Genomic DNA, 27,319 nt, shown 5'->3' with positions numbered 1-27,319 from the left:
TAGGTTTGGATGTGTTGGCCTTGAAAATTCACTTGAGGAATACCCTAATAAGGTCTATACTATTTCCCCTTGGGATTTTGCATCATCTCGGCACAAGGAGGGTTTGATTGAGGTTGTGCCATATCATACACAATATATTCTACTAGAATTTGAGGAATACCTTGCCCAAGCAGTTAATACTACAAGGTACCTTATAAAGGTTGGGTAAGTGGAACCTGAGGGGTACTAAATATCAATGGAATAGGTTGATATGCAATAGCAACCTGTAAAGGTGGACTTACATGTATTTGATCTTATTGAGGTACAAATTGAAGGGTAGGAATTTGAGATGAAGATGACACAGTTGGTTGAGAATTCAACAATGGGTCCAAAATCGAACCAAGTTGGATGGGAAAAGTAGGTTACCAAACATTGGAATCCATCCTAGGATAAGGAGGATTATAACAAGGTTGATTACCAATCTGAAGTATACAAATGACAAGTTTCCCCCCTGCCAGAGGAGGAGGTGATGATGGAGGCAACTGCACCCAAAGTGGAAGGTACCCAACATAAGGAAGGTTGGACTATTGAATATATCCTTTCCCACTAACATAAGGGCTATCTTGTTGTTCAACTGTAGGTGTAGGAAGAGGACAAGGAGTAGGTTGAGCAATGTTCATAAGGGAAGTGCCAGATGGAATTCCTAAAATAGATGACATGGGAGAGGTCCAAGGACTGGAAGATGCACCAGAGAAGGTACCTAATAAAGATTGATATCCTGGTGGTGTTGGCATTTTGGCACAGGTGTGGCGCTACAGGTGTTGTCCTTGATGGAAACTCTCTTTGATGACAGATCTCAGTCCAGACTACAAGAATGAAGAGAAATTTCATATACGCAGGTTCATTAAGCCCAAGATGCATATACACGCTGGTACGCTATATACTAAGTCGCGGATACGCAGGCTTGCTATATACAAAGTCGTGTATACATGCAGTTTCATGAACAGAAAAGAGCGTACATGTCGAGAAGCTTCCCTTTGGTCTGTGGTAGTTAGTCCTCGGTACTTGAGCCTATGTTTTTGGACCAAGGTATCTCGACAGTCGTGTTGATCCCGAGTTTTGAAGTTGATGGTATTGTATTACTATGGTTTTGGCCCGTGGTATTGAGGAGGGCCTAATGCTATATAAGGAGAAGAAGATCATTAGGCTAGTGTATCGAAAAAGTCTTGAATATCTAATGAAGAAAGAGATCTAGTATGCAGGTTCTAGGTTGATGATACATTGCTTGATCTGAGCTAAGGAGAGATCACATCGGTTGATGGAAGGATAGATCGGGATCAAATTGTTTGAAATGAACTATCGGTATATGGTTGATTACGCATATTTTTAGATCTGCATACTGACGCAATGTTATGTTCTGAGTATGACTGATGACTGGTACAACTGCAAGTTATGAGAAATTATTTTTAGATCTGTACGCAGGTTGGCTTCGGTAAAAGCGCGTGTATACGCGGGTTTGTTTCATTTAAGTAGCGTATATCTTTTGAAGCTTAATTTTTGGGTTGCAGTTGGGTCTGTCTGTTATTGCAGGGTTCTGTAGTCTTCTCTGTGTTCTGGTGACTGGGTGTTGACAGGGTTTCAATGGTTCAGTGATTCAAAGTTTGATGATGCTAGTATTGGTTGTTTTGTGCTTCTATGATTTGCTATGAAAAGTGAATGAATCGTGGTCTTCAGATTGAAATGTTGTGCTTCAGGAGTATCCAGTCTGAAAATTGATGAAAAGTGGTACCTGAAGGAAAGAAGATTGTAGGCCAGCACCTACGTACTAGTATCTTAGCTAGTACAAGAGCAAAGGGGGTTGGAGCTCCCTTCCAGGAGAGTTTGGAAAACGAGAGAAGGTTGTAGCCTTTTGTAGGTTGTAGCCTGCGTACTGGTATAAGGCTGCACCAGTACAAAAGATTGTAAACTGAAGTTTCTTATTAAAGAAAGATAGAGACAACTTGCAGCAGGTGGTTTTCACCCACATTGGGTTTCCACCTTATATCATGGTGTTCATGTGTGTGGCTTTTGTGTGATGATCTGTTCTGTTATACTGCACCTGTTTACTTTTAATATGGTTAATAATTTCATGATGCATTTACTGAAGATAAACTAACTGAATCATAAGATTTCTGGTTATACGCTGGTTGCTTTAGACACAGTAGCGTGTACACGCAGGTTCACTTAACTGAAGTAGCGTATATGTTTCTGAGTATTGAAAAAGTTTTATTGATCTGATAATACTGATTCACCCCCCCCTCTCAGTATTATTTCCAACAATTGGTATCAGAGCAGGTCCTTCAGAGAAGCTTGATCGCTTGAAGGTAGATCGTTCATCATGAGCAACTACGAGAGAGAAGCATCAATCAAGCCACCGGTTTTTGATGGGACAAACTTCAATTATTGGAAGGTAAGAGTTACTGCCTATCTTCAATCTCTTGGTACAGAAGTTTGGGACATCGTAGAGACAGGCTACACTTTTCTTTCAGCTACTCCTACAGATGCAGCCGAGAAAAAGAAGTATGAAACAAATGAGAAAGCAGTCAGTACCCTATTAGGATGTATATCCCAATCGGAATTCATGAAGGTAATGCACTATAAATCTGCAAAAGAAATATGGGACAAAATTGTCACGAGCTATGAAGGAGACGAATAGGTAAAGCGTGCTAAACTTCAAACTCTCAGGATTAAGTATGAGACTCTCAGAATGTATAATATGAAAGTGTGGCTAACTATTTCCTTAGGGTAGATGAGATTGTTAATTGCATGAAAAACTTGGGTGAAGAAATAAAAGAGGCTATTGTGGTTGAAAAGGTTCTAAGATCATTGTCCCCCAAATTTGAATCTAAAGTGTCTGCAATAGAAGAAAAAGAAAATCTACGAATTCTTACTATGTCTCAGCTTCACGGAATTCTAACTGCTTATGAAATGAGAAAAGGAGGTCCATCAGATAGAAGAGAAGCTGCTTTCAAGGCTTTAGGAAAAGAAGATTATTATGAAGCAAGTCACGTGCCAGAAGATGAAGAAGAAGAATCAAATTTTGTCAGAAATATTCAAAGGGGTTCTGGAAGGTTCAGAGGTAAGTTACCTTTTAAATGCTTTTCTTGTGGAAGAGTAGGTCATTATGCTGCCAAATGTCCTCACAAAGATAAGAATGACAAGGGAAAGGAACCTGTTAAATGGAACAAGAAACAGAATGAAAAGAAGAAAAGCTATTACACTCATGAAGATAGTGATGGTCTTTCAAATAGTGACGAAGATGAACAGGGTTATAGATATAAACTTTTAATGGCTTTTGAAGATGATGACTACATGGATGCTATAGATGTAGAAGGCTTTTATGAAGAAATGAATAATCTCAAAGTTTTCTTAGAAGAGAAAAGTGCTATTATTGATTCTCTACAATGTCAACTGGCAGAAAATGAAAAACATCTTGAAAAATTGGAATGTGAGATTGTTTGTCTTAGAAAGGAGATTGAGAAAACAAAAGCAATTAATCTTAAATTTGTTAAAGGATCTAAAACCTTGGATGAGATTATCAATGTGCAGCGTTCTCCTCTGATCAAGACAGGTCTGGGATATAATGGAGAAACATCTCAAGCATCTACCTCTAAAAGTTATCTTGATGCAGCAAGGAGGAGCGAACAAAGACCAAATAAAAGCCATCAGGTGAATCAGGGACAGTTTACCTCAAGAACAAATAAAGACTATCAAGAAGTTTGGGGACAAGCGACCTTAAGGACAAACAGAAGCTACAATCAGCCACAGGTAAAATCTCCCCAATTTGCCCCAAGAATGGATGTCAATAGAAGCTACAATCGGTTGGATGATAGATCTAATTATCGGAGAAATTTCTTTAATGGCCAATGCTTTTCTTTCCATAACTTCGGTCACAAAGCAGATCAATGTGTTGCCTACAAGACAATCATGACTAGAGAAGCTCAAAAGCAAAGAAGTATGACTGGAACCATGAAAAGGACTTATAACAACTTTTCGGTTCTTGAAAATGAAGTTGAATGCTCTATTTGTAATAACTTTGGTCATGAAGACTCTGAATGCAGGAGCAGGTTCTGGAAGACAACTCAGAAGGAACAAACCTCAAATGTCAGAACATGGAGAATAAAGGAACCTCAACCAGAAAGATGTGGGATAGCCTTTTATGCAGAAGGTCAAGAAAGTCTATGGTACATTGACAGCGGATGTTCGAAGCATATGATAGGGGACAAAGAAAAAATTGAATCATATACCGCATTAGAAAAGGGAAAGAAAGTTTCTTTTGGAAACGATATCTCTGCAGCCATAAAAGGAAAAGGCGTTGCTCCATTGAAAGAGAAGGTCAAAGCTGGAAATGTTCTGTATGTTGATGGATTGAAGCATAATCTTCTGAGTGTCAGTCAGATGTGCGATCAAGGAACAGAGGTAATATTTAGATCAAATGGATGTTGTGTTCGTGATCTTGATACAGGTGAAACAGTGATCAAAGGAAGAAGGACTCCAAATAATCTATACATATTTGAAGAAAGACAACAACAATGTTATTTGAGCAAGAATGATGAACACTGGCTATGGCATCAGAGGTTGGGGCATCTAAGCTTTCCACAAATAAGGAAAGCATGCAAATATCAGGCAGTTCGTGATCTTTCAGATATCAAAATTCCAGACAACACCATATGCAAATCATGTCAGTTTGGAAAGAAAACCAGAACTAATTTTCCTGAGAAGGAAGGATCAGCTAGCATGCCTCTTGAGCTAGTACATACAGATACATGTGGTCCATTCAAAAAAAGAACACCTCGAGGAGAAGAATATTTGATATTATTCATTGACGATTTCTCCAAGTTTGTCTGGTTAGGACTTATGAAGCACAAAGATGAAGCATTCGAAAAATTCAAATCCTTCAAAGCCTTGGCTGAAAATGAATCAGGACACAAGATTAAGTGCCTCAGATCTGACAGAGGTGGGGAGTTTACCTCAAATGAATTTTTCGATTTCTGTGAAGAACATGGGATAAGAAGAGAATTCTCTACAGCTAGAACTCCTCAGCAAAATGGAGTTGTGGAAAGAATGAACAGAACAATCCAACAAATGGCTCGTGCTATGCTTGATGAATCAGGTACTCCCGCAACTTTCTGGGGTGAAGCTGCACATGCTGCAGTTATTATTCTCAACAAAACAAATGTCCGAGTAAACAACACTCAAACTCCTCATGAGCTCTGGTGTGGTAAGACTCCTTCGGTGAAGCACTTCAAAATCTTTGGGAGCAAATGTTATATTAAGAATACTGATGAGAAACTTGGCAAACTTGAACCAAGAGCAGACGAAGGCATTCTTCTTTGTTATTCTCCACATAGCAAAGCATACAAGTGCTACAATAAAAGACTTGGTAGAATTGTTGATAGCATTGATGTTGTGGTTGATGAGAAGGGATACATTCCTAGGAAAGTTCATCATGAAGACATCGAAGAAGATGAAGGCTACCCTCAAAGACAGAATGATGAAGAAGAACCTCAAGAAGAAGAAGAACCTCAAGAAGAACCAGAGGAGCAGACAAGAATAGAAGAGAAGACTCCATCCAGATATGTCCAGAAAAATCATCCAGAATCTCAGATTGTGGGACAGAAAGAAGCAGGAGTACAAACAAGAAGAACAATTGCAGAAGCTTCAAGCTATTTGGCATTACTCTCTTCCACTAAACCACAAAATATGAAAGAGGCATGCAAAGATGAATGTTGGGTCAAATCAATGGATGAAGAATTTGAGCAGATCGAAAAGAACAACACTTGGGAATTGGTTCCTAGACCAAAAGATAAGAATGTCATAGGGACAAAATGGGTCTTCAAAAATAAATTGAATGAAAATGGAGAAGTAATTAGAAACAAGGCCAGACTTGTTTGTAAAGGGTATGCACAGCAAGAAGGAATAGATTTTGAAGAGACCTTTGCTCCTGTTGCAAGACTTGAGGCCATCCGAATGTTCCTTGCTCTCTCAAGTTTTCAAAACTTCAAGGTATTTCAAATGGACGTGAAATCAACCTTTCTGAATGGAGACTCAGAGGAAGAAGTATACATTGAGCAGCCAGATGGTTTCATTCTTGGGAATGATCCAAACCTTGTATGCAGATTGAAAAAGGCTCTCAATGGTCTCAAACAAGCTCCAAGGGCTTGGTACTATCGGTTGGACAAATATCTTCACCAACAAGGCTTTTCAAAAGGATCAGCAGATAGCAATCTCTATATGAAAGTTGAAAGTAACAAATTGCTAATACTTGTTGTGTATGTAGATGATATTATCTTTGGCAGCAATGAAGAGGCTATGAGTCAAAACTTTGCCTTGGTTATGCAGAAAGAATTTGAAATGTCATTACTTGGAGAATTGACATACTTTCTTGGATTGCAAATCCAACAAAATGAAGGAGGTATTTTCTTGTCTCAAACCAAGTACCTCAAGCAGATCTTGAAGAAGTATGGCATGGAAGATTCAAAGCCAGTATGTACCCCCATGGTTACAAGATGCAACCTCAGTACAAATGATGAATCAGCAGCAGTTCATCAACCAACTTATAGATCCATGATTGGGAGTTTACTTTATTTGACAGGTACCTGACCAGACATTATGCATGCAGTAGGAATTGTTGGAAGATTTCAAGCCAACCCAAAGGAAACTCATCTTCAGGCAGTCAAAAGAATCTTCAAGTATCTTCAAGGGACTCAAAACTATGGCCTATGGTATCCTAGAGATACAGATCTCACTCTTCATGCTTACACAGATGCAGATTGGGCCGGAAGTGTGGATGACAGGAAAAGCACAAGTGGTGGTGCATTCTTCATGGGTTCCAGATTAGTATCTTGGTTCAGCAAGAAACAGAGTTCGATTGCTTTATCTACATCTGAAGCAGAATATGTGGCTGCGGCATCTTGTTGCACACAACTTCTTTGGATGATGCAGACCTTGCAGGATTTTCAAATCACTTGCACTCCACCTGTCTCTATCTTATGTGATAATACAAGTGCAATCAGCATTTCAAAGAATCCAGTCATGCATTCAAAGACCAAGCACATACCAATCAAGTATCACTTCCTCCGGGAACAAGTGCTTGAACAAAAGGTCAAGTTGGAGTATGTTCCTTCTAAAGAACAAGTCGCTGATATTCTCACAAAACCACTGCCCAGGGAGACTTTTGAATATCTCAGACAGAAGCTGGGAGTAGTTGATGCTTCATCCTACTGTTGAAGCTTGTCAGTTCTAAAGAAAAGTTGGTGTACGCGTGTTGTATAAGGGATATCCGCGTACATACGCTGATTTATGCAGGTGAAGTCGCGTATATGGAATTCTGAACAGCAAGGGCAGATTCTGCTTGGAGAAGGTCTGAGATGGGTATGACAGAGTCCTTCAAGCACATTTTCAGGGGGAGCAACAGGCACAGTTTCAGGGGGAGCAACTTAAAGTCTAATAAAGCATTGTTGGCATTTAGATGATTTTGGTCCTAGTTCACAACTATTGTTGAAGAAGGAGCACAAAAGGAAATCTTGGTTGTTGATCTAAAAAGATGATTATCAGATGCTGCTGGTGACTTTCATAAGTCTTGGTCTAGTTCTTTCGTCTCTATGTCATGTATCTCTTTTGTGATATCTCTTCTATGGTGTCAAGGTCATGTAAAGGCCTATGTTGGTTTCCCCACTATGCCTGGGATGAATGATGTAATGTAATTGGTTGTTATATGTAAATTTCTGATGTATCCCCTCTTGGTTGGGAGTATGGATGTATGTATTGAGTCTTTTGGTGATAGGAAGGTCCTTTATGATGTATAAGTCTTGGTTCTTTTTGAAGAACATCTTTTGAAAATCTTGCCTACAGTCAGGGGGAGCATGTTCAGCACAGCAGAGCAGAGATATCAGCACATTCACAGGGGGAGCACAGCCCTTTTCCCTTGATGACAAAGGGGGAGAATGATCTTGGGGTTGCCATCAAGTCCAAAGGGGTAGATTGTTGGCATTTTGGCACAGGTGTGACACTACATGTGTTGTCCTTGATGGCAACTCTCTTTGATGACAGATCTCAGTCCAGACTACAAGAATGAAGAGAAATTTCATATGCGCAGGTTCATTAAGCCCAAGATGCATATACACGCTGGTACGCTATATACTAAGTCGCGGATACGCAGGCTTGCTATATACAAAGTCGCGTATACACGCAGTTTCATGAACAGAAAAGAGCGTACATGTCGAGAAGCTTCCCTTTGGTCCGTGGTAGTTATTCCTCGGTACTTGAGCCTATGTTTTTGGACCAAGGTATCTCGACAGTCGTGTTGATCCCGAGTTTTGAAGTTGATGGTATTGTATTACTATGGTTTTGGCCCGTGGTATTGAGGAGGGCCTAATGCTATATAAGGAGAAGAAGATCATTAGGCTAGTGTATCGAAAAAGTCTTGAATATCTAATGAAGAAAGAGATCTAGTATGCAGGTTCTAAGTTGATGATACATTGCTTGATCTGAGCTAAGGAGAGATCACATCGGTTGATGGAAGGATAGATCGGGATCAAATTGTTTGAAATGAACTATCGGTATATGGTTGATTACGCATATTTTTAGATCTTCATACTGACGCAATGTTATGTTCTGAGTATGACTGATGACTGGTACAACTGCAAGTTATGAGAAATTATTTTTAGATCTGTACGCAGGTTGGCTTCGGTAAAAGCGCGTGTATACGTGGGTTTGTTTCATTGAAGTAGCGTATATCTTTTGAAGCTTAATTTTTGGGTTGCAGTTGGGTCTGTCTGTTATTGCAAGGTTCTGTAGTCTGCCCTGTGTTCTGGTGACTGGGTGTTGACAGGGTTTCAGTGGTTCAGTGATTCAAAGTTTGATGATGCTAGTATTGGTTGTTTTGTGCTTCTATGATTTGCTATGAAAAGTGAATGAATCGTGGTCTTCAGATTGAAATGTTGTGCTTCAGGAGTATCCAGTCTGAAAATTGATGAAAAGTGGTACCTGAAGGAAAGAAGATTGTAGGCCAGCACCTACGTACTAGTATCTTAGCTAGTACAAGAGCAAAGGGGGTTGGAGCTCCCTTCCAGGAGAGTTTGGAAAACGAGAGAAGGTTGTAGCCTTCTGCAGGTTGTAGCCTGCGTACTGGTATAAGGCTGCACCAGTACAAAAGATTGTAAACTGAAGTTTCTTATTAAAGAAAGATAGAGATGACTTGCAGCAGGTGGTTTTCACCCACATTGGGTTTCCACCTTATATCATGGTGTTCATGTGTGTGGCTTTTGTGTGATGATCTGTTCTGTTATACTGCACCTGTTTACTTTTAATATGGTTAATAATTTCATGATGCATTTACTGAAGATAAACTAACTGAATCATAAGATTTCTGGTTATACGCTGGTTGCTTTAGACACAGTAGCGTGTACACGCAGGTTCACTTAACTAAAGTAGCGTATATGTTTCTGAGTATTGAAAAAGTTTTATTGATCTGATAATACTGATTCACCCCCCCTCTCAGTATTATTTCCAACAGGTGGGATGGGTAGGCCACCATACATATGTTCCTCTAGTGATGTTGAAAACATGGATGAGGAAGAAACATTTGATGTCTCAACCATAGTGGTGGACACAGGTTGGGAAGCCATATCAGATCCAATCATGGTTAACAATCCCAATGAAGATTGCCGTGAGAAACTCGCAGGTGATTCAAAAGAATCGGGTAAAGGAGTTTTTGTTGGAGTTTGAGGAGGAGGAAGAGGGTAAGTTTGATAAAAATGGAGTCCACTCTAATGAACAAGAGTAGAAGGATGAGGCTCTTCCTGTGGGATCTCTTCAATACTCACAAGGCCAAGTGGAATAGGTTTATCATCGGTTCTGATATATATGGATGGTGGTTATGTATGAGACAACGGAAAAGAAGGGGAAGGTATTGAAGAAAAAAGTGAAGATGGTTGAGGCACCTCAAGTTCAATAACCTTAGGTAATAAAGTTTTTGAATCAAGAAAGTCAGACTCAATAACCTCAGGCAATAAGGTTTCAGGTACTTTTGTTTCGATTGTGCCAGATTCATCGAACAAAGTAGAGGTAATCTTGGGCTTAGTAATCAAAGTGAAACATGGTTTTGGTTGATCAAATTCAGGAGGAGGACTAGAAGTAGTTCCCAAATTTCCCAATTCAGTAGTTTGCATCTTCTTATGCTTCTAACAATGGCTAGGAGTAGCCTCTGGTGGAAGAGGAGGCTTATTTTTCATTCTACGAGAACTATGTAGTGGGGGTTATTGTTCTTCCACGTTGGATAGTAAATTTTATAAATTAACATAAAATATAAATAAAAAAGAGGGTAATCTAGGGATAAAGGATTACAAAGCAACCGTGAACTACAATATACACCTTAGAAAACCAAGGAATTAATGTATGTGTAGGAAATCTCCCAAAATTTTGTGTTGGGTGTATCAGAGTATACAAGGTGGTTGACCCGGTTACCTATGGCGAGGATGTTGGAAGAATCACCGCACCTCTATAGAATCCATAATTTCCACCCTGGTGATCCTAGTCACTCTGTTTGTTACGTTTACCAACACCTGTGGGTTTTGGTGTAACGAAAAACCTCTACATGGTATCAGAGCTTGGACCCAGGTTCGATTCCCCCGAGTTGCATTTGAGGGGGGGTGTTGGAAGAATCACCGCACCTCTATAGAATCCATAATTTCCACCCTGGGGATCCTAGTCACTCTGTTTGTTATGTTTACCAACACCTGTGGGTTTTGGTGTAACGGAAAACCTCCACAGAGGATAACAGCCTAGAGGGGACTTCCAAAATATATTCGATAGTACATGGAAGTGTATTCTACAGTAGTGTTATCTAATGCGTAATCGTACGATGAGAGTTTTTCGAATATGATGAAAACTAAGATGAAAGTTTAATCACTGATTCAAACAAACTTTTTAGAAAGATGACTAAAACATCAATTCATCTAAGCACACAATGATCAAACAAAATCATTTTGCAAATTACCAAATGATAAGAACAAAGGAAAATGTAAATAAATTCTTACCAAAGGCACTAAAAATAGAAAGTGATCCAAATGTAGGCTTCAGAGAGACCACGAAACACTCAAACACTCAAGCAAGAGCAGTTGGAAGAAGGTTGATCAAAGAGAAAATCAAGACAAAAGAAAATTTGTGCATGAACAGGGGCCAATGCAAGTGTAAAGGAGGCACCAGTGCTTTGCAATGTAGGCACAAATAAGGCTTAGTTGAGGTGCAACGATCTGTCTCTAGACCATAGGGTGCGTTAGTTAAGGGATGCAAATTTTTGAGACAAAATTTGCAATTGAAACTCAGTGAATGGCCTTCCTAGGTCTGTTCTTGACTAAATGAGACAGTAAAAGTCCAAAGAAGAGGTAATACAAGCACAATGGACAAAGAAAACATTAAGGGAATACACTGATCCTTATTATGGTCGCCAATTTGTTATATGGAATCTGCGATTGAGGAAAGAAGTATATTCCCTAAGCCTGGTTGACTAACCTAGAACAACAAAAATACAAAGAAGCTTTTTTTTTCCTTAAAGTAAATAGATAGCGGGATGAATCCTACTTGGAATCTTTCGTATGCTTCACTCCTTCCTTGGCTCTTATGCTCCAATCCTAGCTTTGATCATTATAATTAGAACCTAAACGTTGATACAACACGAGCCAACAATCCACGAGATGTATGTAGCATCATCTAATCACTTTATTCAATAGATCAACATGGTATTGAAATACATGAAATCATAACATCATATATAGGAAAATAAATAACTCTTTGCATAGATATAAATGGAGTGAGTTACAACCAAAAATAGGTGTTGATGTTGTAGAAGAGCTCATCCAAGTTAACTTGTCCTTTCCTTGCCACAAAGTGCACATCTAGTCACCCTAATGCATGGAATAATGTCTCTCACAACAAAAAAATGAGGGTAGAATCAATATCCAAAAGCTAACCCCTTGCCTATGGATGGATGTAAATATATAGATGAGGGAGGTAGTTCATGAATTCTTATCCTTTTACCAATTTAGGCTTGAGATCCACTCTTGATGGTAGGATGCACTCAAGGGACAATGGATGAAAACTCCAAGGTAGGATAGGATATGATTCGAGGCCTTTATCCAAGGTGAATAGTTACAACAAATTCTAGAAGCATTTGGAAGAGGAAGCTTCGTGATTCTTTTTTGTTTTCCCAAATTTCTAGAATCAGTGCACCCCCAAGGCTGAGCAACTTGTTGGTGATCAACACAGGCCTAGAGTAGGACAACCTGGTAGTCAACTCTATCCAATGAGGGAGCAGGGTGTGTTAGTCCTAAAAATGACTGAAATGAGGTAGTTTCAGGTAGAAACTCATGGATATGAGGCAGGCATACTTAGGGCTTTATTTAGGGAGTATGAAAAAGTGTTCAAAGGAATTTGAATGATCCTGTTTTTGAAGGCCTATGGACCAAATGTAACAAAATGGCCTATAAAATCCCCCTTACTGAAAGAGGAGGGGAATGCAAAGGAAATCCCCCCCCCTTGAGGAGGGTACCTAGAATAAGGTGAAGTGGGTTGTTTTAGGTGTCCATACCCACTAACATAAGGACCATATTTCTTGTCTACTAAAGGTTCATGTGGAGGGGGAAGAGAAGAATGGGTAGCACTCATCAAAGAAGTGCCAGATGGGATTCCAGAAGAGGATGACATGGGAGAAGTCCATGGACTAGATGTCACACCAGAAAAAGTACCAGATAACTATTGGTAACCAGGGGGGACAGATTGGCCACCATATAAATGTATCTCTAGGGATGTTGCAAACATACAAGAGGCTACAACATTGGTTTTCCCAATCATAGTAGCAAATGTAGCTTGAGAAGCCACAACAGGCTAAGTCATGGTTAAATTTCACAAAGAGGACCGTTGAGAGAAACTCAAGGGTGAGTTGAAAGGAGATGAATGAGACAAAGGTGCTTGTGACAAAGTATGAGGAGAAGGAAAAGGATGGGCCTGATAAATATGAGCCCCTCTCAAATGGACAGGAAAGGAGGGTTGAGACTCTTCTTGAGGGATCTCCTCAATACTCAATATACCAGGTGAAAGTTATTCACCATTGAGACCAAGATGTACATTTTTTGGTTGATTTAAAGAAAGAGGAAGAGGAAAAGGAGGTCCTAAAGTAACATGTGTAGTTAATTGAGGTGCCTCAGGTTGTATAATCTTAGGTTGTAATGTTTCTGATTAAGGATAGTCAAGTTCAATAACCTCAGGTAATAAAATCTCAGGTGCTTCTATTTCAATTGTGTCGGACTCACCAACTAAGTGGGAAGTGATCTTGGGTTCAGTAATCACATGAATAGAAGATTTTGGTAAGTCAATTTTGGATGTAGGTATAGAAGGAGTAGATTTGATAGTTTTTGTATTTTTATTCTTCTGGCGACATTGAGGAGTTGCCTCTAGTGGAAGAGGAGGAAATATTTTCATCCTACATGAATGACAGGGTTGAGAAGTTTGTTCTTCCATGTTGGTTTAATAAATTTTAAAAATTAATTAAAAAAAATAAATCAAAAAAGGGTAATCTAGGCAAAAGGGTTTACCAAGCGACTGCTAATTGTAATATACCACTTTGAAGAACCAAGGATTTACGTACATGAAGGAAATCTCCCCGAATGTTGTGTTTGATGTATATAGTGTAGAAGGCGGTTGAATCGGTTACCTAAGGTGAGCATAGCAACCTAGTGTAGACTTCCAAAATATACCCAAAGTTACATGGAAGCACAATCCTTGTTAGTGTTTTCTAACATGTAACCATACGATGAGAGTGTTCCCATATACTTTTCATGCATGGAGTGCCACAGATATACCTGAAGGTACGTAGAGAATGGTCTGATACACTTACATACATGGAATGGGATGTCACCCCCAGAATGTAATGCTAGAAAAAAATGATAGCTCCTATGTTTATAGATGTTGGAACACATCTCTAGCCTAGACCTCTAGATGTTTATTTTAATTTTTCAAATGATCCTTAAGTTTGATTCAATAAATTTTAAATTTTATCTTAAATTAAGTTTCAGTTTTCAAGGCTCACCGCGAATTTCACCTGAATATCCTAAAGATGCAATCAAGCATGAAAAATGAAATATTTTCTTTTCAATGAAAATATGTGTACGAGAGGGAAGAAACAAAGATTAATGCAACATACAAAATGTAGCAAAACTTTGTTAAGAAAAATTCCTTAATGCAACTATTTCAATTTTCATATCACACACAAAACCCTAAATGCAATGCAAAATGAAAAATGATGAGGTTTTTCTTTTCAATCCTCTTAATATCAAATGAAATGAAAACTAATATGCTTGCTAAATCACTGATAAGAGAAACCACACAGAATGATGTCTCTAATCTCAATTTATTCAGCAATCAATGATCAACCAAAAGTTTTCTAAAGATCTAACTAACCAGAACAAAACAAAATCCAAACAAATTATTACCAAAGGCTAATAAAACCTAAAACAAACTAAGTGAAGGCTTTTCCAAGATAAGGACACACTCAGAGACAGAGGAAAACAAGTTGGAACAAATTAAATCAGAGAGAAAGGAAAGAAAAGATTTTTTTTGCATCTTATAGGGATTAACTCAGGTGAAAAACAAGGACCAATCCTCTACAACATAGGTGTAGAGTAGGAGAAGGTGCCACTGAAGTGCTCTATATCTAGACCAGGGGATGCGTTGAAGCAGATTTGGCCAAAATACGACACAAACAATCAAACCAATCTCAGAGAAGGGTTTTCCTAGGGTCAATCAAGGTTTAAGTGAATCTATCAAGGTCAGTTTAAGAAGTGAAAAAAGGTGCTAAGGTCAAGGAAACAACTAAGGGAAGAAAATGATCCCCAGTATGGTCATGAATTTGTTATGATAAATTACAATTTCCAACAAAGGTGAATTCCCTAGACCTAGTGGTTTGGTCTAGAACAATAGAAGACAAAGAATATATAGTTTTCCTTAAGGAAGTTATCAAATGGGAAAGAGGCCTACTTATCTATAGCAAGCTTTATTTTCCTCCTCTCTTGTAACCTCCAATCACTATAATTAGAACCTACACACACTACTAAAACATTCAAAGGATCCACAGCAACAAAGTAGGATAATCTAACATCTCTATTCAATGAATCAATAAGGCATTGAAATATATGAGTGTAAACATAACACAAAAAATATAGGAAAACAAGATAATCTTTATATTAATAGAAATAGGACAGATTTTACAACCATAAATATTAGTTGATATTGTATATGTCTCCCCAAGTTGACTTGTCCTTCCTTGTCACAAATCACACCTCAATATCAACCTTAATGCATGAAGATGATGACTCCTTTAGGTTCAAGGCAGCATCATAAGGGCCTAATCAATCTCCAAAATCCAACCTTGATGCTATGGATCGCAGTAAATTTATGGGGTAAGAGTGGTAGTTTAGAATTTACCATTATGGGCTTAAGATCCAAATATGATGGGAGGATGAGCTCAAGGGATAAGGGGCGAAGTCTCCAAGATAATATTAGATAGGATTTGAGCTTCTTATTCATGTTAAGTAGTTAAAGCAACCCTTGGAAGCTTCTAGAAGAGGAAGCTTCATAATTCTGTTTAATTTTCATGAATTTCTAGAATCAACACACCTGCAGAAGGGAGAAACAAGTGTTGACCAACGTTGTTGCAGAAGGGAGCAACCAACATTGAACACGGGTAGCTAAAGGGACAAGGTGCACTGGGTCTAAAATCATTGATTTTAAGCAATTAATCTGAGAAACTCATACCTTTTGGAAAGGTCATGCTTAGGGCTTTGTGAAGGGATGATGAAAACATGTTCATGGATATTGACTGATCCAACTTTCAGGCCTATTGACCAGATGTGACAAAATGGCCTATAATGTTGATGATACCTAGATCCTTGTGAGGTTTGGTGTCTTGGCATGGTGGCCTATATGGTATCTATATCAATTTGGATTGATAAGGGTGGTAGCCTAATGGTACCTATAGTGACAAGTTGCCTTGATGACACTTTAGTCCCTATTTGGAGGATAGATAGGTAGTTATGGTATCTAGATCCCTAGCATTAAGTACATTGATACTCTTCTAATAACATGTCAATTTGAATTCATCCTTGTACCTATTTGTAAAATTATGAATACCTCCCTAGTTAAGACGGAGTGTTGAAAATGTAACTATGGTAGGTCTTCATAATTGTTATTGTACTTTGAAGCAAAAAAAAAAAGGAAAAGTTATTTTGAAGCATGGGTTTCTTACTCTTTTTACTTGTTCATTAGATCAAAGCCTCCATTGAAGGCTTCTAGGTTTTTATTGAGTCATATGGTTCATTATTATATATATTAGACCCTCCTTGGGCTTTTGTATTGTGGAAAGAAAATTTATTTTGAGTCAAAATATTCATATTTCACCTCCTCGCCAAGTCGACCCTGCCTTGATGAAGTCAACCCTGTTTGGGGAAATTTGACCTTGTGGAAGAATTATAAATATAAGGATAATTCAACCTATTTGGCATTTATCCATCCACAAGTTCGATCTGCAGTGAAGTAAGAAGAAAAAAAAAGTGTTAATTCAAGGACAAGAAGGACAAATCAAAGGAAGAACAAAAATCGAATTTTTGGGCATCTCTCTCTCACACATGTTAATTCTTTTATGGACCAAAATTTCTACAATTACTGTAGGTCCAAAATTCTCAGTTACAGGAGGCCAAAATTCCAGTTGGAAAAAATATGAAGGGTATTGACTCTTGTTGACTTTGGCAGAGTTTGTCTATTTCAAAGGAGCGATGACTTGGTGATTGGAGTAGGTCTTTGTCTTGGTCAAAATGTCTTGGATTGTATCACTTTGATTTAGCTTGATTATAGAATAAGAGTTTGACTGGGTTTTCCCCTAGGAGAGGGGTTCTTCATGGCTAAGTGCCTACATCTTGTGTCTCTTTTTTTGTGATCTTCATGTATTTTTTATTTGGTAATGGATTGACTGAAGACAACATAATAAAGAAGTAAAAGAAGCCATCACATATCACAAGTATTTATCAAGAAAAGAGAAATCAAAACCCTAATATCTACATACATTGATTTATCAACCAGGGATTGGGGAATAATGTCAAGGAATTATTAACAAATAGATCATTAATCACCCATGTGATTATATCGCCTTTGTGTGGATACAAAGATCCTTATATAATCAAGACATAAGCAACTACAAAGATAAATACAATAAGATGCATTGAAACATCATAATAAAAATTTAAAAGGGGTAATTAAATCATAACCATTCGATCCACATATACACCTAACTGATCCCCACAACACCTTCTTATATTAATAGAGTTGGATCATTACATCATAGATCTATGAGAGTGTGTAAGATATTTCAGAAATTATCAAAACAAGGCTCAATCATACCAAATTACAATCATAAGAAAAACATAGAGATTCAATCTTCATACCAGTAGCATTTTGGCATAGATTAGATCATTCTCTCAACCTACTTCTAGCAACCATTTTTTAGATTTTACACTCCAATCCCACTTGTTTGATTCATTTCATTTTGATCACTTTGATCCTGCACACTTTATTTGGTCCACTTTGAAAAAATATGGTGCTTTAGTCCATATCTTGTAGATTCTTTGAAAATTAGCACTTTAGTCCTTCTTTCGAAAATCTATCAAATTCAAAGATAACCACCTCCTTCTTCTGATCACCACTTTCTCTTTTATGATATTACTTTCCATATTATTTGATCAATTTGATTTTCTACTCTTGTTGATCATTTCTATGACCTTTTCTTGATTAAAACTTAACCAAATTGGCCAAAAAATTAAGGACCCAACATGCCCTGACCACAACCTATTGACTCACCTTTGAGTCAATATTTTTCTTGTGCACTCGGATATGCTTATGATTATGTCGCTTCTATTGGTGCTTCTTCTTATTGTCTTGATACTTTGCCTCCAAACGAAGGACCCAACTCAGCAAATATTTGCAATACTTCAACTTTTAAAGTAGTATATTCCTCCATAGAAAACTCCCAAGTGTCGAGTAGTGCAATAACCTTATCAAAAAACTTAGCAATATTTTCAGAATTAGGTTGCTTGGGACAATAAGAAATCAGTGATTTCCACTAGGAATCAACTTCGTAATTAATCTTTCGCAATCATACAAAATGATTTTGGACTGGAGTTTGAAGATCCCTCAACACAACTTTAGAGGCCTGTGACTCTTCCTCTAACTGGTGAATTTTCTTTTCTAGCACTTCAACTTGACTAGATAGATCTTTTTTTTGCATGAGATTGGCAGTAACAAGGGCTTGGTCTAATAGTTGAATTTTCTTTCACAACTAATATAGAGGATGGTTCCTCTTAGCAAGTAGACCCAACCAATCTTACATTTGGGAAAATATTTCTTGTGAATTTCTCATGACTTGCTCAAGGTTCGCATGTAAGGAATATCCATGGGCAATCTCTTGTGTAATTTTATACTCAAAGTGATCAACTGGGTCAGGGAGTGTTTTTCACAACTCAGTGATAGTGCTTCATAGTTCTTTGTTGGTGGAAACTATCTTCTTGCAACAAGCTTCAATAAATCCATAGTAGTTAGTAGGCTAACAAATGAAAAATATTTAGGAGCATCAGGTACACATTCAGTGACAGTGAGCCACATCTGTCGAAATTTAAAACCATGTTCTTCAATTTGGTTCAACAATTTCTCCTTTTCTCTATATAATTAGTCTCTTTCCTCAGTGACAGTGAGGAGTTTTTGTTTTTGTTGCTCATGGGAAGAAACAAGCTCATTATATATCAAGTTGGAAAGTACCATATTGTATTCCAATTGAGTAGCTAAATATCTAATAAATTGAGAGAGTTGTGAGGAGGACCAAGTCTGAAGGTTGGCACTGGTCAAATTGTAGGTTGAAGGAAATATCGCTTGAAAGGGTTGGCCACTTGCAACAAACTTCTATGGCTGTTGTTGAAGTGAAGTCTCAGGTTCCAAACTCCATTCCTATTGAAATTATTCTCAGATCTTGGTGATAATAGTAGAGGGAAATAAGGGAACGATATCATGTGAATGTGTAAATAAGTGTAAGGCTTCCCGACAATGATCTCGATCCTGACTAAATGAAGAAACTTGGGCTATTGAAATAACCATACTAGAATCTGGTTGTGACACAAGAAAATATTGCATAGGTGGGCTAGTAAAAACTTTTGTAGCAGTAGCTCGCTCTGTCTAGCCGATATCTTTGGGATGTGACTCAAATTCCATATAGACAATGTCTCCAGTAGTATCTTCAGTGACAAGGAAATCAAAAATGGTTGCAGATGGAGACACAATGTAGAGTGGTGAGTTATGGGAATGTATAGGAGGATGATGAGGTGAGGGGAAATGTTTCTCTTCAACGATGGTATTAGGTTGAAAATATGCTTCATGATTTTCATAAGAGAGATTAACAATGATATAAGAACCAACAAAAAGTTAGTGGGCTTAGAATAAATGTTCGTAAAAGTTTCTTGCGCAAGAGAAAAGGTATCAAGGTTGGAGGGTTCAATATCAAGGACTATACGTGGAGCTAATGAAATAGGTGTTATAGATGCAAGAGAAAGGGACAGAGGTTTGAATGACTGACCAACAAAAGGAATAGCATCTAGTAAACCAGGAGTAGAAACTGAAGAACTAACCACATAATTGACTTCTAACATAGTATGGTGAATGGAAAATACACAGTTTTGTAGCTTTTTCATCATGGGTTGAAGCTCATGTGCAGGATTAGTTGTGCATTTTTTGGAGGATGAAGCATCAGTAGAAGAATCACGAGGTTTCATTGCATCAAGAGAATAAATAACCTTGCCCTATTTTTTCATGCACTAAACTCCTGACCAAGATAGCACCGGACATGTATTAAGGTGATGGCCTCATCTTAAATGTAGTTGAGCTACTAGATTTATGCTGAAAATCGGCATGGCCATGAATGATACTGAACCACATTTGTGCTACATACTTATCCAAAATTGGCTCAGGTACTCAAAGCTTGAGTTGTGTGACATCGATCATTTTAGTATGACATTTCTCAAATGCATTCTCATTAAACTCCCGATTAGCAAATCTACCAGAGTCATCCATGTCATATATAAAAAATCAAGGCTTGCACCATACTGCACTTTAGAAAGTTCTCTTCCTTCTAAAGCACACCATTTATATATTGCAAGGGAAACAACCAAGTATCCATAAATAAAATAGGTCACCTACTTATAAATGTCATCACAGGCCTCAAAAAGTTTGGCTAGGAGATAGCTACACCAGTTTAGAGAATCGCCTTGAACACAAGCTTCTGTTACAAATATCACATCCAACATACATTCATCCTTGGTATAATGACACATAACGTTTCTAGCAATAATATAATAGGAAAATTTCACTCTATCATTATTTATCCCATCGATGGTAGCTCCATGTCCTTTCCGTTTGGTGCCATATTTCTGATATAAATTATTGTCCCCTTTCTTCTTGCCACACTTCAAAACACTTTGAAAGGTAGAAGAAACATTTGAACCATGCATGAATATTCTGGTAAGCCAGTGTATGTCCTCCACATGGATGGGATACTCCTTATCAAGCTACAATGAACCAACATGCAATCAGCGGATCAGAAATTTAGTGTAGTGCATGGCTTCACTTGTGGTGCCAAACACAGGAAAATCATGCAATTTTAAAATTGTGGACCTCTGTAGCAGATAAAAGTCAAATTTATCCTTATATTAACACCGCGAGACAGAATAGTAATAGAATTCATATAAACTTCAGGTTTTAAAGTTGGAAAAAGAGAAAGGTCATACAAATAATTGTCAACCAAGCTAGATTTTTCATACTTGCCCAAAATATTTTTCGTCAACACAATATGATTGTCTAAATATCCAAGAGGAACTATTGGCTTAGCATTACGACCCATGGTTGATGATCAATGACTATAAATAATGTGGACAGGGGGACGACAATGATCTTGATAAATAGGGGAGCTCGATACAGAAGCTAGGGAGGAAGACTCCAAGAGATACACAAACATTATGGGGAAATGGTAGTATGACGCGTAGAATATATAGAAATAATTTTAATGAAAATGTCTAATGACTAGATGTTAAGTATTAAATACGAAAACTTACCAAATCAAATTGAATCTAGATATTGATGGTAGAAAAGACACAAATACCTAAGAAGTGACATGAAAACTCAAAGATAAATGAAACAATGAAAAAATAACGAAAAATCCTTTTAATGCCATAAGGTGAAAATCAGATTCACGAAAAGTGACTGTAATAAGGAAAAATTAACTTAATGACTGAAAAGACCCATATTAAACAATTGAAGTGATGCTTATACCTCCTCGACCACAATGAGTTGCGGTGGGGTGAAATTATGAAATAAGAAAAAAAATGATTCAAACAAACTAAATAACTAATTGACATAGCTGAATCAATCCTAAACCTAATTGGTGCTCCCTTTTGGAGAGTGAAAAATACTAAAATAATTTTATTTCCCATAGTAGGGCTTTAGTCGAGTGCCATTCACCCAACCAGCAAAAAGAACCTCATCAAGATGAGTGAACTTGACAGCCACAAAATCTCTTATCTCCGCAACAAAAAAGGGACCCAACCAATGCATCTGAAACTTACCTGAATGCTTAAGGTACTTGTTGTCATAAAGTAACACCCAATATCCAATAGAAAAATACTTAATTTTTATATGTATGTCATCCCATGCCTTTTGTTTTCTCTTTTTAATAGTTTGATGAAAATCTATGAGAAATTTATGCTCACCTAGTTCCCATAACTCTTGTAAATGTTCTCCAATAAATCCATCATATGCCACTCTGGTGGCTTAGGTAATGAAGATATTTAGAACAATAAATTTAGTTGGTATCACTGCTTCATGGCGATATACAAGTTGGAAAGGGGTATACTTATGTAGTTATTTCACATTGGTTCAATAGGCCCATATCGTAGCTGGAACCTTTCACCTTGATCATCTTGGTTCACAAAAAAAACCTTAGTGATCCCCTTTTCAAGAATCTTAGTGAAAGCTTCAAAAGTCCCATTTGCCCGAGGATGATATGGGCTACTCTTGTTATGTTGGATCATAAATTCCCATAACAACGTAGCAACAATTTCATTGATAAAGTGTGATCACTAATCACTCATGAGGCTACTTGAACATCCAAACTTGGAGATAATATTTTCAAAGATAAACCTGGCAACAATATCAATAGTATATTTTTTCACAGGAGATGATTTATCCCATTGCGTTAAATAATCAGTTGCAGTGATAATATAAAACAAACAACAGTGTCACAAAAGAGGGTTATGGACCCCACAAAGTCAACAACCCACTTTCAAAAGACTTAAGATATCTAACTAGATGTAAAGGAAGTTCATTTCGATGTGAATGTTGCCTAATTTTCTGACAGACATCACACTTCCTTGCATATTACTTTTCATATTTAAAAGGATTCGCCCACCAAAGTCCAACTTGTAATACTTTCCTTGCAGTTTATTTTCCCCCAACATGACCATCCACAACACCAGAATGACACTCCCATAAAATAGCATCTCTTTCATGATCCAAAACACATCAGCATAGAATTTTATCAAGCCCCATCTTATACAGTTGACTCGCAATTAGTTGATAATCTATAGTGTTTACCACTAGATGCTTCTTCTACATTGTAGTGCAATACCATAAACACTTTGCAATGGTTAGAGACAATGCAATGTCTTTAAGATAGTCTCGTATACTCTCAATCCAAAATAGATCAACCTCAAGAAATTGATCATCAAGTGATCCTCCCACTTCTCCAAAATCCAAGCAAGAAAGGTGATCAGGACCCACATTAGCACATCTCAGCTTCACAACAACGTCAAATGAGAACTCCTAGAATAGAAGTATCCATATGAATATTCTTCCTTCAACAACAGGCTGAATAATAAGATACTTCAAAGAAGAATGATGAGTGTAAATTTTTAAAAGGGCCACCAAGAAAATAATGTTTGTAATTTTTAAGTGAATATACCATAGAAAGGGTGTCACGTTCAATAGTTGTATACTTTTTCTCAGTAGTAGAGGTATTTATGCTAGAAATTTATATAGGATTATCAAGGTTATCCTCACCGTGTTGTGCCAAAATAGCACCAAAATCCATTCCAGATGCATCAATATGTACATGGATTTCCTTATTGCAATTTGGATAAACCAATATTGGAGCACTGGCAAGCTTTTCTTTTAGAGTATCAAATACATCATCACATTTCTTAGTCTAGAAAAAGTGCTTGGATTTCTTATACAATTTCTCTATAGGTACAGTAATCAAGGCATAGTTGTATATTAATCTTCTATAATACCAAGTATGTCCTAAAGTTGACTTCAATTGTTTAACACTTGATGGTAGAAACATATTCAGGATCATCGCAACCTTGGTGGGATTTACACATATAGGGATCTAACGAACAATATGACCCAATAAAGTACCAAAAGGCACTACAAAGATACACTTCTTTAGGTTCAATGAGATCTGTAATTATCTACATCAGTCAAACATAACCCACAACATGCTAGAATTCTTTTTCAAGAGGTTGTATATTGTCCAATCATCCATGTAAACTTTAAGAAATTTGTGAATATAATATCGGAAAGTGGAAATAAAAATTCTTGAGAACACAACTAGAGAATTTTTGAGATTGAATGACATAACATGATAAGCATATGAACCCCATTCAATTATGAATGTGGTCTTCTTCTTATCCTCCTCAACAATTGAACCTGATGATAACTAAAGAACCCATCGATTAAGGAGTAAGCTTCATTCACTACAACATTATCTAATACTTCATCACTAAATGGAGTAGGGCATGGGTCATGGATACATGAATTGTTAACGCTTTGATAATCTACATAGACTCATATGTCATCATAATCCATTTTATCCTTGATAACAATAAGACTGATCCATTCATCTTCATTGATTGGAAAAATGGCATCACAATCCTTTTTATCCTAGATAACAATATGATTGATCCATTCAACTTCATCGACTGGAAATATGAAACCTATAGATAATATTTTTTCTATTTTTTTCTTAAATTTTTCTTTCACCCTTAGATTTAAGCGATATGGTTGATGTTTAATTTCCATTGCATATGGTTTTAAAACTATCTTCATTTATCCCAGATCCACTTTAATTCCTTTGAGCTCTAAAACTAATGTAGGAAATAAATATTCATATCGAAATCTCCTTTGTGGTTTGATCATCCCAATAATCACCAATAGAAGCTAGTTTAAGCTTTTCCTCAGTTCCAATATTATGTTTCTGCAAGTTCAGAGGATTTATATGAGGAGATTCTATAACAGGATCATATTTCATGTCTCTTTCACCCACAGATTATTTAAATGTTAGATGTCTTAATTCTTCTAAGTCATCCTCTTTTGGTTCCTTATTGATCTGGTTGTAAGAAATAACTTCATAAAACTAAGATTCATATAGATGTCAATAATCTTCATAGCTACTAAAATCAACAATAGGATTTCTAGTGGGAAACAATACTTGTTTTATTTCCTTCAACACTTCTATTATCTTTTCATCTTTGACTGAGAAGGAGAAATCACTACAAGACTGAACTATCAATGCTTCCTAGTTAGTTATGTGCCTTTTCATCTCTTATTCCAGGTACCATGCTTCTGGAAATTCTCCCAAAGTGTGAATGAACTTATGCGTCCACATTTCAACAAGAATTCCAACATTTTTCCAAACAACAATGCAAGTCTCAACATGTTTTTGTGGACTAGTATGGCCTTCATATACAGGAACCTTATTTGAATGGTTCTCTGGAACAACAAACTGATATAGCATAGTGAATTTAACTGATTCCCATTTTTGAAATTTGTTATGGTGAGCTTCCCACAATCTTGCAGGGATTTCTTGTAGAGTAACATCTACCAAAGGAATATTTTGTGTTTCTCCAATATTTGATTCAATCTCTTTGATAAATTGGACAACAGATCCTATAGCATTTAAAGTAGGGTAATACCTTACCTCAATATCGGTCCATAAGGCGCAACGAATAGTTGTGCAACGTCTAGAGTTTAGTTCATGATCCCCTTGTTTCCAATCATTCAGTGTAACATTTGATCCCGCTTATATGTTTTGAAAACTTCTCCAATTAATAGAACCATCCACTGTAGGGTTTATATATATTCTCTTTTTCCTACAGTAAACTAATATAACTGATCCAATAGATTGGGCTTGTCTCTATCATCTACAGGTTTTGTAAACCTCAAACCTTGGTAAGGATCTAGTGTTTGTATAACTTAGACTCCATCTACTTTAAAGGTCATAGTATCTCATTTGAGGTCAATAACAACATGGTTTTCAAACTCCTAGTCTACTCCCATTAATGTTGGATAAGTATCTTTATCACCCATAGTACTTATTACCTTGATGTCTTCATATGTCTTTTCACCCACGATATCAAATTCAATGTCTTAAAGCTGACCAATTGGAAGACTACAATATCGATTGGTCATGCATAACTAGATAGGGGAAAATACCAACTTTGGTTTTCCCAACATATCCCAAGTCTTTCTCGGTAGAATATTTACAGTTGATCCCAAATCTAACATAGAATATTTAATTTGGATTCCTTCAATTTGAGTTTCAATGTGAAATTATCTCCTTGTTCTTCTTTTGTTATGGAGGATATGTCTTGAATGAAGTTCAGGTAAGTTGGTAGAAATATGTTTGTCTAAAAGCTCTACATTTTTTATAATATTTTTTATTTTCTTGTGCGACTGACTGGAAAAATACTCATATATTTGTACTGGAGCCATGTTGCTTCCTTTTATACCATGTCTTAATACTAGATCTCACAGTGCTTTGACATGTCCTCATGGTCGTCACCTACACCTAATCAAGACAATCATGTAAGTAGCTTCTTAATCCATACTTCTTCTCAACTTGCCAACCAAGCTGCAATATACTCAACTTCTACAACACTAAGTGTTGGGATGTAGAATCTACATAGTTTTGTACCTATTTTCCCTAATTTTTCTTACCATTTTTACTTTCAAATCTATGATTTACCAATCTAACAACCATATTGACTAAACTATGTTTCATTTTGTATGCCATCCTTATTATCTAGTTTTCTTGTAATTTGACATAAAATATAACTGCTTTAGGCCATTTAATTAACAAATTGATGAAGGGTTGTTTGAGGTTGTGTGGCTTGTTAAAGTGTTGTCACATCACAACATTTTCCCTAATTTTTCCTCGCTAAAAGTGGGACAAATATTTTTTTCGTTGTTGATACACGTTGAGATTATTTTGGATACTATGTTCTCCTATTTTAATTAATGAAAACTAATTTGGAAAAACACCTGATTAAAGCCAACTTGACCAATGGATGGAGAAAATCATGGACAACGCAACTAGCTCAGTTGAAGCAGCTAGGATTCCCAATTGATAAATCATTATAATTTAGAAAAGTTGTTACATTTCTATTTCAACTAGGATAATTTTTTGTAAGACAATTGTCTTATATTCTCAATTTATATCACAGGAGAGTCGAGAGATTCTCATGATGATCTCATTTTTAGAAAATAGACTAGTACTTTGAAATTATAAGAGAATGTACTCCTTGCATGCGAGGCTTGGATAGATAGGATTAGAAGGTGAGTACCAACATTGTAATCAACTAACTGCAACTTTTCATTAATGCAAATGTTTACCGTCTGTGGCTCCATATATTTCTCTTGACTAGCTTGTGTGTTGTGAAATTACCAACCCCTACTAAGGAGGAATAGATCTCCTTCTTAGCAAGGATCACTAATTAGAGAGGTGTTGTAGTTGTGTATTTATTTTCTCTCAATATGATTTAGGTGTAAAATTTCTTGTTACTGTTACAAATTGTGCTCATGCATTTAGTAGTTGTAGAATCATAACCTCTTTCATTATGTAACAACATAGGTCTTGGACCAGTCCCTTGATTAGTTTGATGGTTATTTGATTATTGTTATAGTTTCTTGGTTTATTTATTTCATTGAACGTGTTTCAACAATTTCCCAAGTGTAGAGTGGTTTCTGGGAGTGTTGTTTCTTTTGAATAAGAGGGATCATGTGATATAGTGTGTTTTATTCTGCAACTATGCATCTTTCCTTTCTGTAATTGTGAACGAGGTTTGGCGTGTGACAAAAAGTGTGTCTTAAGTGTTGAGAGTGA

The sequence above is a fragment of the Pinus tabuliformis genome, chromosome 8 (genome assembly GCF_031772625.1).
Source record: "Pinus tabuliformis cultivar Carrire ecotype Pingquan chromosome 8, CPIR1, whole genome shotgun sequence".
NCBI classification, from domain to species: domain Eukaryota; kingdom Viridiplantae; phylum Streptophyta; class Pinopsida; order Pinales; family Pinaceae; genus Pinus; species Pinus tabuliformis.
The sequence above is the reverse complement of the archived record's forward strand: the minus strand, read 5'-3'. Positions refer to the sequence as shown.